The 13,316-nt window shown below is 42.2% G+C and overlaps 1 protein-coding gene across 2 annotated transcripts in view; it reads left to right on the top strand.

Annotated features, from left to right (window-relative positions):
• The first annotated feature begins 4,981 nt into the window (after positions 1-4,981).
• Positions 4,982-13,316, top strand: part of LOC310748762 (uncharacterized protein) — a 69,990-nt gene continuing 61,655 nt past the window's right edge. The window contains exon 1 of one of the 2 annotated variants that reach the window (XM_083584621.1): positions 4,982-5,149. The gene's annotated coding sequence lies outside the window, so the exon portion shown is untranslated. The remainder of the gene's footprint in view (positions 5,150-13,316) is intronic. The other variant, XM_083584622.1, reaches the window with a different exon arrangement.

Here is a 13,316-nt window from a genome sequence, read left to right on the forward strand (position 1 = left end):
ATGGACTTATTCCCCACCACTTCATATTCTAGGCACAGAGTGAATCAGCAATGCTCATTAAAAACAGTGCAGCAATGTGTTGCAAGAGCAGCTTGGAAACAGCTTTGAAGAGCCTAGAGTTTTCCTGCTTCTAGGACATGTGAAAACATTGGAGGAGCTGCTCCTGACTTTGCCCTCGAGGCTCTCTCTGTCTCCATACTGTGTGCCATACCTTTTGCACTGGACTTCCTTGTTTTATGAATTTTTACTGCAGTGCAGTGCTCTATTCCCAACTCCTCATAATTATCCTCATTATAGGATCTTTTTATCACAGGGAGATGTTCACAAAGGTGTCCTGCATAATGCATTCCCTCTAAAGAAATGAACCCCCTGGCCTGTGTTAAATAGCTGGTGAATTATAGAGCTGTCTCACCAAAAGTCCATTCATTGTCATGCTAATGGCCTCTGCCACTTACCACCATTGAACTAGATTATGAACTCCCCCTTTGTAATATGCAGTTTGCTAGATAATAGGATTTCCATTTTTAACCCCCCTTTTCAATGGCTGATTAAAAGTACCTAAGTGTCAGTGGAGTTCACCATACAAGACTATTTATCATCAGCATAAACATGGCTCTACTTCTCTCCAGGGCTGTGTGGTCTCTACTACCATTTTATCTTGGGATTCTGCTCCTGTAAGATACCTCTTTTAATGGCTGAAAACAGCTTTCTGCTACCAGCCAGAGGGCTGGGTCAGGGTTGGTTTACTTACGTTTAAGTACAATCACATTGGCTTTTGAGCTCTACAAACCTCCCAGTACAGAATTCCAACCATATTTCCATCGTTCAATGTATGTATTTTGGGGCTCTATTCATGCACACCATTTAAATGTTGAAATTTTTAATTGATTTGAGTGGGATTCTAAACTTAATCTTAATGAGTGGTCCCCTGTGAGAGAATAGATATCATTGTAAACAATCTATGTACATATCTCTGTCCAAGCAATGTTTTAACTGTTATTTGTTTGCAAGAAAACCACTATTGAGGTTCCATCATATCACAAAACAATTTAGAAGTCACCTCATTTTTCCATTAAATGCTGTTTGCTGCTTTAGAAAGACTACTATCTTTTGAGAAAGCCGTATTTAGGCCAGAGACCTATTATTAACATGCAGTTTGTAATACACAGTTTTTACTATAATGTCAAAGTTACTTTCTTGGTCCTTGCCTTAAAGAAGCAGTGAGGAACCTATGACCCATGGACCAGATTTGGTCTATAACTTATTTCATTGGATCTGCAGCAATATGCATTTTTGGGGCTGCTTAGTCACCCAGTTTTTGGTTGCTACAGTTGCCTAGCCTTATATGATAGGATGCATGGATGTCATTGTTATTTTAGTGACATTATAATGTGACTACTGAAAGTAAGCCTTTTTCTAGCAGGAACTGTGAGAAAGCCACCCAAGTCCAGAAAGAGTGAGGCTAACCAAAGAGGAGTGGAATATAGATGAAAAGAGAAATGAGACTGTGCCCCTTTCTCACTCTGCATTAACTCGAAGTAATAGTTTATCACTTTCCTAGTTCTGAAGTCACAAATCATCAATGTGAATTAAGAATCATAGATTTGCCTGTAACCTAGTATGAATCAGGGAGGGCAGATTTCCTGTTTGGGTTTGGAGTAAAAATAATGCAAGAACGAGTAATTGGCAAATATTACATGATCTGGAGAAGGCCCTGGACCAGTGTCTGGGTGTAGTGGTTGGCTAGATGAGGTGTAATAAACCATGTCTGAATCCTGGCAAGATGGAGGCTCTGTGAGTGAGAGGTTCCCAGGTCCAATAAATCAGTACAGTGGTACCTCAGGTTACATACGCTTCAGGTTACAGACTCCACTAACCCAGAAATAGTGCTTCAGGTTAAGAACTTTGCTTCAGGATGAAAACAGAAATTGTTATCCGGCGGCGCAGCGGCAGCAGGAGGCCCCATTAGCTAAAGTGGTGCTTCAGGTTAAGAACAGTAACTTGTCTGTCCTTTATGGGGTTCCACTCCCTGAAAGATCAGGTACATTGTTTGGAGTTGGTCCTACATCCAGCTTTGCCGCTGAACGTACAGATGTCCTTAGTGGCTAGGAGTGCCTTTTATGGTTGCTCCTGGACTGGGATAGCTTCACTACAGCCCATGCAACTGTTGAATTACTGCAATGTATTTTATGTGGGGCTACCCTTGAGGTTGGTTCAGAGGCTGCAGCTAATGCAGAAGGTGGTGGCCCCACTGCCTGTGGGGGCAAACTACCACCAGCATATAACACCTTGTTTGCAGGATTTGCATGGGCTGTCAATCAGCTACCAGGCCGAGTTTAGGGTTCTGGTACTGACATCTAAGCCCTTATACAGCTCAGGCCCAGACTGCTTGAGAGACCACCTTATCCTTTATACACCCAGTCTTTGGGAGAGCTGGTCCTGCAAGTTCCAAAAATATGAGAAACACATCCCACATTAACTCAGAGCATTTTGTGTTCAATTATTTTTGTTCTGTTTTCAAAAACCATTTTTAGCTTCTTTTTGTGATGTTCGTAAATAATCTTGGTGCACACGTTAAAAGTTATTCATAAATTATCAACAATAACAGCAGCAGCAATAAAAAGGATTTATTTGAGAGTCCTCGTGCAGAGGTCACCCAAGGAGCCCATCAGAGGCCAAGAAAGTTCAGAGCAGAGGCTCTGTCATCTCCGATGCATTCACCTCGGAGTAGCACACATTCTGTGAGGGAAGGGAATAAGCCTGCTGTCCAAACTGGCCCATGAGGCCATTTTAGATTTATTGTACAATTCTGGAGTTTTGATGAATTGAAACAATTTGTTGAATCACATCCCATCCCATCCTACCTCCCACCTTAAGATAATACTGCTTGGCTGGGGCAATGTTGTTACAGTCGAAGGATACAAATTAGAGAAATAACAAATAACAGCCATTCATCTGCACACAGGGCCTCAAGCGACAAAACGGCCACAGAACACATTTGGAAAATTCATCTCGATAAGTGGGGGAAGCAAAAGAGTCCTATACGTCACAGGTTCCTACAGTGGAGAACCATCACTTTAAACAAACAGGCAGATTATTGTCCCTGAACAAGCAGAATCCTGACATCATCTAGTCATTTGCTCCTGGTGCTTCTTTCCTAATAAACCCTGTTTCCCACCTTAATTCAGACCTCCAGTAACTAGAGAACTGTGGTGACAAAGGGCTCCCTGAAAAGCAAAGTTAGCACAGGCAGCAGCTTATTTTAACATATCTCAGTGGGCTGTCAAACTGATGTCAGTAGGTTCCAAGCCCAAAAGATCCTTTCTCAGCTATTGTGTGAATAAATGCACAAAGCTTACTGAGAAACTGCTGGTGTTTTTCTTCTTCCAGGAAACAGAATTAGGTGTATTTATATATATTCAAAGAAATGAAGGATAGATTAGATGTGATAACTGCCTTTGCATTGACAGCAGACTGGACAAGTCACGTTGCTCCATTAAAAAAACACATATATTCTGTTTTCAACAGGTGTTTAACACATGCTGTTCTGACACTAATCCATCTCGAGTCTTGTAAATGGGGTAGAATGGATGCATAAATAACATATTCTTCTTACTGGGCAACAGTGCCTTGTTTTTGGACAGCCCCGTAGTAAATCAGGCATTATAAAATACAATGTTTTAAAAACACAGTATCATTTTACTCCCAGGGTCAAAGAAAGTATAGTGTTATCAACTGAGAAACAACACTTGGGTCAGGATCGGTCAAAAGACTATGCAAAGTGCTGCATGTGCAGATTTTTTGTGGAGATGACGACACTAAGAATCAGAATTGTAGAGTTGGAAGGAACCCCAATGGTCATCTAGTTCAACCCCCTGCAGAAATGAAAGCTAAAGAATCTCTGACAGATGGCCATTCAACCACTATTTAAAAACCTCCAATGAAGAAGAGGCTACTACCTTCCAAGGTAGTCCAGGCCACTGTCAAACAGCTTTGTCAGAAACTTCTTTTGTTTAGTCAGAATTTGTACCCTGTTTGGGGATTACATTGCTCCCTTTGGCCTATTATGAACCTATTGTGAACCGCCCTGTGATCTTTGGATGAAGGGCAGTACACAAACTTAATATAGTAATAATAATTACGCTATATTCAGGTATATTGGGTTTTTTTGCAGAACTGGAAGCTCAGCTGATATGGAAAATCGGACTAAACCTTGACCTAACTCTAACCTGTTGGCAATTCTCTTCACTGAATGTCAGCTCATTCGGTCCCTCATGAAAATCCCATATGACCTTGGCCCTTTGGGACTCCCAAGTCCCAAAAGCATCCATAAACAGCAGTGGTAGCACCTTCAACTTTGAGAATCATAACAAAGAGTCTTGTGGCACCTTAAAAGACTCACAAATTTATTCTGGCGTTGGCACAAGCTTTTTGTGGACCATTTTCTGTAACCCATGAATACTTATCCTCTTGCCACCGTCAATTTGTTGAAGTCTCTGAGGTGCCACGAGACTTGTTCCTCGTTCCCCGCTGCAGCAGACCAACACAGCCCCTCCTCTGGAAATATTCAAGACTGGCATTCTCTGCGCGAGATAAGATCTCCCTAAATCTTTTGTCTGGCGTTATCTCCGTGGACATAAACCTGCTTCCGGGTGGGGGGGATGGGTTGGGAGTGAAACGAGCATTTGGCTCAGCGAAGCCCCTTTCGGGCAACCTTGCCCTCCCCTTGCCTTGGAAGCACCCCTTTCCTTCCCCGCCCGCTTCGCCCTCTGGAACAGCAGCTCCGTGGGATCCCAGCAGGTGCATCCCTCACGCTCGCCTACGACACGCCCCGGCGAAGAAGCTCCTTCCCAGGCCCGGCCCCCTTCGCCTCTTTTGCATATACGCCGCAGCTACCCAATCAGCGCGGGCGCTGCTCCTCTCGCGCGCGCCTCTCGCCGGGGGTTGCTGTGGCGACGGACTAAACCAGAGGCTGCCCGCCAGCCTGCAACAAGCTCGGCTGGGGAGGAGGAGGGAGGAGGAGGAGGAGAAGGGGGAAGAGGAGGGCTCGCTTATCAGCCGCGCAAGGTGCTGCAGCGGCTGGAGCCGAAGACGGAGAGCGGGCGCAAGAAAAGCGGCGAGGCGAAACATCCTAGTCGAAGCGCTCCAGGTAAAGGAACCGTGAGGCTCAGCAGGAGACGGCAGGGGAACAAAAGCCGCGTGTGTAGAGCTGGGGGGGGGTGCAAGGCGAGAAAGGGGTGAGGGGAACTTGCCAAAATGGAAGCGGGGTAGATTGTGGCGTGGATGGGCGCTCCTTCCCCGTTAGGGGTTGTGGTCGTTGCCTTGATTTTGTGTGTGTGTACAGCTTCCTTCCTTGCCTCTATTGTGCGCGCACTGCACACAATCAATAAGGCGCATCCCGGCTCTTGCGGATTTCCACCCCCCACCCCGCCAAGCGACGGCTGTTTGGTGAATGAAGGTTTTCAGATCAAAAAAAGGCATTAAAGTTGGGGACGGAGTTTCTTCCGAAGGGGGGAGCGAGGAAGCTGAAGTGGCAGAGTGCTTGGTGGGGCTGGGTTGTGGAGGAAGGCGTGAAGGCGAAGAAACTTCCCACTTGGGCTTGAAGGCTGTTGGTCGTGTGCTTTGCAGGGTTAAGTTCTGTATGCAGATGCTCACGGTTTTGTGCCCGTTGTGTGAAAGGTGCCTGATTCATTTTAATTAATTAATTAATTAATGTTATTATTATTAATAATAATAATAATAGGCTACACCAGAGAACTGTGCATGGGGCTCTTTGGAGTTCCGGCTATCCATGGTGGTTTATGGGACTGCGGTGTTCTGGAAAAAAGAACACAACCATTTAAAATAAAGGCCACCGTGTGTAAAAGGAAGGGGTGCCTCAGAACCAAAGCTGCAGCAACCACTTGTCAGTTGGGGATTCCACAATCATGCACCGGTTGTTTCTTCTTGACTCTGCCATGGTTTTAAGAATGATTTCTGGGAAAGAAAAAGCTGCCACCTTGCATAAACCACACATTTAGTATTCAATTTAAGAGTCTCCTTGAGTTACTTCTCAGAACGTTTTTCTTTCTCCTTACAAATTAGCATCCATTTCTCCTTTCCATGTGATTGTATCTCCACATTTTATGTACTTATAGCTTAATTTATTATTATTATTATTTAGAAATCCTCATTCTGCCATACCTAGTCTGGTAGGGATTTCATTAGTGGGGCTAGTTGTCATAAGACAGATTTGTGGAAGTTTGGGGGTGATTAAAGGAATAGCTTTGTTTAGAAAGACTGCGTGGAAGGAATTGGTTTCCAAAGCAAACCTGGCTATACTGACCCAAGCTTGCAGGGCTGTAGCATAGGCTTTGCTACAAAGGCAAATGGCTGCGTAGAGTGAAAGGGAGAGCTACAAGAGGTTAGTGAGCAGACAGTGCCTTCTCTTATTTGCCTGTGTTCTGGTCATCCCTCACCCCCTTGAAATAGCAAGCCAAGAACATCATTAAATAAATAGAAACCACATCTTACATTATCAGAGGATCTGCTCTGGTACACAGACCCAATCCTTTTGCTACTAAGTCTGTTACCTGCCAAACAGCCAGCCAGAGCTGCATCCATATCGGAATTGTCACATTGCAGAGGCAAGGCATTGCTTCCAAAATGCATTAACTCCTTTCCTGGCTGTGTCTGATGCTCAACAGACTGTTCCTACAATCTGGGGACGACTCACCATGCCTTTTTGTTGTACCTATTGTCCTCTTATTAATAATGATTTCTAACATTAATAATAGGCTGAATGAAAGTATGAATTAAAAAAAAAACCCTAGAGATGAAACGAAGATACTATACAAAGGATGAATTTTCACCTCCCTGTGGAAATTTGCATGCAAGGGTTGTTTAAGTACATGATCATCCATACTGCACTCACCAATGCAAAAAGCACTGTTTCTGTTGGATATATTGAAAAATAGGATTTCCCTGCTTTTATAAAGATTTGAGGGAAATCCAAACACTTTCCAGTCAATTATTGAGATAGCTCAGCATCTGTAGTAGGCAAAAATGCTAAGCGTTCTCAGAGCAGTGGGGCATAAAATGCGTACATTTCTGGATGATTGTTTCCCCATCTGGGATAGCTGATTTCATACTTCTTGTAACGGGAGTTTAAGTGTTTTTTTAAAAAAAATAAAAAAAGAGAGCTGCTTAGCATCTCACCCTTTGAATCAGGAGGATGTGACTCATTTTTCCTTTCACCACTCTGATTCATAATATATTCCCCTCTTTCTTTTATACATATGGATTTGAAGCCCCAGAAGGCATTGGCAAGGTCATCTGTTTGAATGCTTGTGGGGAGTTATTTCATTGGATTATTGGAAAATGTCAAGTATAAATAGAATTCCAACGTGAATCTATAAATAACCAGCCAAAGCCAAATCTACACCTCTTCAATTATAATTACACAGCAGAAATTTAATTCACAATTGTTCCTAAAGGCTTGGGTGTTCTTTGCATTTATTTGCTGTGGCACTCATAGAAGAGGGGAACAAAAAGTCGAGGAGAGCCTAAATTCAAATATCACATCAAAAATGGACTTGTGGGGGTGATTTGGAGGCAAGTCCTAGATTCTCACCTTCACTGCATTATTTGTTGCATAGGAATCACTCAGCTTTGCCTACCTCATGGGCTTGTGGTGAGCCCTGTGAAAGACTTGGCATGGTAAAATGCCCTATAAACAGTGTTAGTAACAACTTCAGTAACAATCATGCTTTGTACCAGTTCTTTCTTTGCTGATACTGCTTTTAGATATAACACAATGCATGGCACAGGATAGTGAGAGGTTGTTCTCTGGAATGGGCATTGCACTTGCATAGAGCTCAGCTGTTGTTCCCAATGCAGGTACCGTAGCTCAGTGAGAGCACATGCTTGGCATGCAGAAGGTCCCAAGTTAAATCCTTGGCATCTCCAATGGGGAGAATTTGGTAGCAGATGATGTGAAAGACCTTTTCACTTGTGTCAGATGATAGCAATGAGGTCATCCTTGGTAGCTGTGCCCCCCCTTTTTTTGTACCAAGAATGAGCACCTTGTAAAGTTAAACTTTACATGCCCCTCAAATAATTACTACAATGTTCTATGTGCGTTCTAAAGAATGGGGATGCAGCCTTGCAGGTGTTGAGGCTGCAAATCCAAGGCCGACAGGTGTTGTGGTATATCTGCATTAGCCTGTGTTATTGCCATTTCCACTGCTTCTAAACTGCGGGTGTAGGGAATGTGCACATGAAAATGGCATGGGCAAGCTCACATCATGTCATCCTTCTGAAAGAATTGTATATCTCTTATTTCTGGGTCTGGCCTGGGTCTCTGTTTATGTGGCATTCCATATTCTGCACTCTTTGAGAACCTGGAAGCTGAAGCTGTTATTTTTTAGCACAGGCCAGCACAAATACAAGTTTGCTTGCCAATTATAAAATGTGAACACAATTTTCTAATAATACAGTGGTACCCCGGCTTACAAATACCTCGGGTTACAAACACTTCGTGTTGCAGACTCCGCTAACCCAGAAGTAGTACCTCGGGTTAAGAACTTTGTCCCAGTATGAGAACAGAAATTGTGCATTAGCTAAAGTGGTACCTCAGGTTAAGAACGGTTTCAGGTTAAGAACAGGCCTCCGGAACGAATTAAGTTCGTAACCAGAGGTACCACTGTACTTGGTCTGCTGTGGAGCTTTTAGGACCATTGGTTTTAATGTGGCTTGCTGACAGGGGCATCTCACATATAGATGGAAGTGGGAAGTGCAATATGCGTGCTGGAGGAAGCATATGCTGATGTAGGAAAAACATACTAAGATCTTTTCCCCGAAGCAAAGTGATGGGAAACTCAGAAATCAACATATTTACTCAAAGGTGGGAAATGTTAATGTGAATGAGATGCACAGAATGTTTGAAAGAAGAGTGATTCAGAGCAAGCCAAGCTAAAGAGTTTGCCACCTTATAAAGCATAGCTAACTGGATGACTAATTTATGCAGATAAGAACAGGTGGGTTACCAGTTATTGGGGCCATAGACTAAACATTATTCTGTACCCCTCAACTTTTATGCCCAGTTAGATGCAAACCCTGGTTTGCCACCAAGCATATAACCAAAGCCATCGGTGGATACAATGATACTGAGGACATTTTGCAGGTTTTCATCATTCTTAAAGCTGTACTTTAGAAAAGCGAAAACAAACCCCCAGAAGTATGATCAGCATGGCTACAGCAGATACATATATTTTGGTCTGAGAGACCTTCACTGTTTCCCACTCCTGAAGAATATCTATCTGATTATGTGTTCATCTACTCTTCTAAAAATGCGGGGGGGGGGGCTGTAGCTTTATTTGGTTGTGTGTGTGAAATTGCCTAGACTATTAATTGCTTGTAATCTGGTTTGAATTTCCTATTGCCTTTTAATTATGCAGCCCAAGAGGAAATGGCTGTAATTAGGAAAACACCAAACAGGCTTCTTACACCCTTCAATGAGGCTTTTGCCTTCCTACTTGTGTTGGTAAAGTTATCAAGCTACTGATGCTAGATCAACTCTTCATACTATCAAGAATTGCAGTAAGGGGGCAATAGGTTTTATTATGCAGCAGAGATGATCGTTAATACACAGTCTCAATGGAAAGCTTTTGATTGCTAGGGTCTGACTACCATATATGGAGTCGGAATGAAATCTTTCTCCAGATCAGTTTCTTTGGAAAACTTGTAATTTTCCTTAATTTGTAAAACCTGTATTAGTTTTTAATTCTCACCTAAATAAAAGCTTCTTTCCCAGGACTAATATCAGCTTTGGGGATAGGGACAGTTTCTGCAGACTGTGGCACACAGGGAAAAGGGTTTGTTTTATTATTATTATTAAGGAAAAAACCCTACACATGCATGGTGGTATTGATTCTTTCCCCAACCTAATTTTCAAAGTCTTTAATATTTGCATGCTAAATCTTATATGCATTTAACGTCATATATATTTTGGCCTTGGGATCAGGTTGCTCTGCAGGTAGCTTTCTGCAGTAACACACTGTAGTGTGCATTGTAGAGGTTGACTTTGAGGAACAAGAACTTTCATGGGCCCTTCTTTGGGGGAAACAAATGAATAGCTGGCCTCTGTTACATTGTGCAAGCCTATGGTTTCTATTAATCCTTTTTTTTAAAAAAATCTCATTGATTCCAAAGATCAGGTGACCATTGTCTTAAATATATATGAAATCACTAATGGCAACAGGTCAGCACAAATAGGGGGAAACAAGAAAAAAAGCTACAGAAATATGCGAAACAAGTTTTGTCAGTTTTTTTGTGTTCAAGCCTGTGAAAGGTGATTTAAAAACAAAACAAAAAACAAGCTCCTTTAACGACAATTCCATATGCCCATTGTATGTTGAGGGGGGGCTACTTAATCATATAGCTGCACATTTTAAAGCAGAAATCAAATGATGTGCATCAAAACATTTTATATATATATATATATATATATATATATATATATATATATATATAACTGAAAAGATGTTATTAAGTTGAGAAGGACTTCAAGGGTCACCTCGGATGAAGGACATTCCACTACTTTTCAAGCCAGCCTGCCCTATGGTTGGAAAACTGATCCTTTTGGAAAGCTCTTTCTAAGGTTTTGTAAATCCTTTGCCTTGAAATTTGAATCAATTGGCTTGGGTCCTAACCATCTGGAGCAGGGGTCAGCAAACTTTTTCAGCAGGGGGCCGGTCCACTGTCCCTCAGACCTTGTATATTTTTTTGGGGGGGGGAATGAACGATTCCTATGCCCCACAAATAACCCAGAGATGCATTTTAAATAAAAGCACACATTCTACTCATGTAAAAACACCAGGCAGGCCCCACAAATAACCCAGAGATGCCTTTTAAATAAAAGGACACATTCTACTCATGCAAAAGTCTGCGGGCCGGATTTAGAAGGCGATTGGGCTGGATCTGGCCCCCAGGCCTTAGTTTGCCAGCCATGACTTGGAGCGAGAGAAAATAAATGTGGCCTATAAACTATATTACAATCCTTCTATAGTTGAAAAATATGATCATATTTTTTAATATAGTCTCTTCCTGGCCGAACATGCCCAACTTTTTCAGCCTTTCCTTGTAGGGTTTGGTCTCCAGACAACTCACCATCACTGTTGCCCTTCTTTTGACATTTTCCAGTTTGTTGATACCCTTTTAAAACTTTGGTGCCCAGAACTGGTGTCTTAGGTGAGAATGGAACAAAGCAGAATAGAGTGATACCGTTACTTCTCACGATCTGGACTCTATAATAAAGGAACCTTTGCATTTTTACTGCGAAACAAGTCTCACTGAGTTAAATGATACTTCCTAGTAGGTATCTGATGGAAAGCTAGGCAGATAATTACACAAATTCTAATTAATGCATATGCACAGAACTATACAGTGTTTTAAGAAAATATTGATTTCGGTCATGATGAAGTCATTGCAAACCATTCAGTTATTTTGTTACATTAATACATAGGACATGTAAAGCTGACATATATTTTAATCTGTAATTTTAGTTTTTTATGTATACTCATAATCTATGCTTTTAACCGTTGGTTTTATTCATTTGCTTTTTAAACTTGTTTTTAACATTTTTTGGTAACTGTCTTAATGTGTGTATTTTATATTTGTGAATTGCTGAGAGGTTTTCTTCAGAGCTAAGTTATATTCAAATTTTATTAAACAACTAAATAAAAGTAAGTTAATAAAATTCTGTATAATGTACTACAAATTGCACGCACAGGAACAATAAAATATATCGGCAGCCTTTTCTAGTGCTCAGATTTGTATACCTTTCCTAGTGTGAATTTCACTAGGTCTTGCCTTCACAATGATCTGGTTCAGATGTAATGTTAGACTTGGCTTAGCCTTACATCAGTGAGCCTTGGGCTTGTGTGCCCCCCTTCCCCTGCCTCTTCTCTGATGCAGCCACTTGTAAAACATGAAACCACAGTTTAGATTACGTCTGAAAGAGGCCAGCATGTTCTATCAGAATAAATCACCTATGTCCTCATTGAATTTTTTCTGGAGGCAAAGGCACTACCTGATGGTACTTTTTGCCACTCAGGTAGTTTAAAGACTATGGTTTAATATGGAGCCAGCAATATATTTGCCAGCAGAATAACCTGTGGGTAGCAAAGTCAATGTTAAGTGCAAAGTGATGAACGTTGGGGCAAAAATCCCTAACTTCCCATATATGCTCATGAGAACTGACCTGGCTTTGACTGACCAGGAAAGAGATCTTGGGGTTGTGGTGGATGGCACAATGAAAATGTTGACCCAGTGTGCTGTAGCTGTGAAAAAGGCAAGTTTCACATTAGGGATAATTAGAAAAGGGATTGCAAAATGAAACTGCCATTATCATATCTATGGCGCAGCTGCGCTTGGTGTACTGTACTTTGTTCTGCTGGCCATGCCTGAAAAAGGACATCGTAGAGCTGGGAAAAGGTCTAGAAAAAGGCAACCAAAATGATCAAGCAGCTAGAGCAGGCATAGGCAAACTCCGGCCCTCCAAATGTTTGGGACTACAATTCCCATCATCCTTAGCCAACAGGACCATTGGTCAGGGATTATGGGAATTGTAGTCCCAAACATCCGGAGGGATGGAGTTTGCCCATGCCTCAGCTAGAGCAACTACTCTGCGAGGGAATATTACGGTGTTTGGGGCTTTTCAGTTTGGATAAAATGGTGTGTCGCTGGCGAGGGCATAAGACAGGTTTATAAAGTCCTGAATAGTGTTGAGAAAGTGGATAGAAGCCAGTTTCTCCCCTCTTTCTTGAGATCACCCATTGAAGCTAAATGTTAGGAGATGCAGAACTGACAGAAGGAAGTGTTTAAACTCTGGAATCCAGTGCCGCAAGATGTAGAGATGGCTATAAAAGTTTACTAGACATGGAGGATAAGGATATGAATGGCTACTAGTCAAGATGCCTGTGTACTGCCTCCAGCCTCAGAGTATGCCTCTGAGTACCAGTCGCTGGGGCCACATGTGGGAGAATGCTACTGCACTCAGGTCCTCTTGTGGGCTTCCCATGAGCATCAGATTGGCTGATTTGAGAACAGGATTCTGGGCTGGATGGGCCTTTCGCTTATCCAGCAGAGGCTCTTAGGTTCTTAAGAACTCATCATTCTGTAAGCAGTAAACTGCATAATAACATTTTAAAAGACAGAAATGGTGTTCACATCAAGAGCAGGGATTGGAACTGACTGACAAAGTGCAAAAGCCACTTGAGCTTCCCCCCCCCCTCAATAAAAGTATTGGCAGTCACTTGCGTATGTTAGTTAAGGTC

Source organism: Podarcis filfolensis, assembly GCF_964270895.1.
Source record: "Podarcis filfolensis genome assembly, chromosome: 1".
Lineage (NCBI taxonomy): Eukaryota > Metazoa > Chordata > Lepidosauria > Squamata > Lacertidae > Podarcis > Podarcis filfolensis.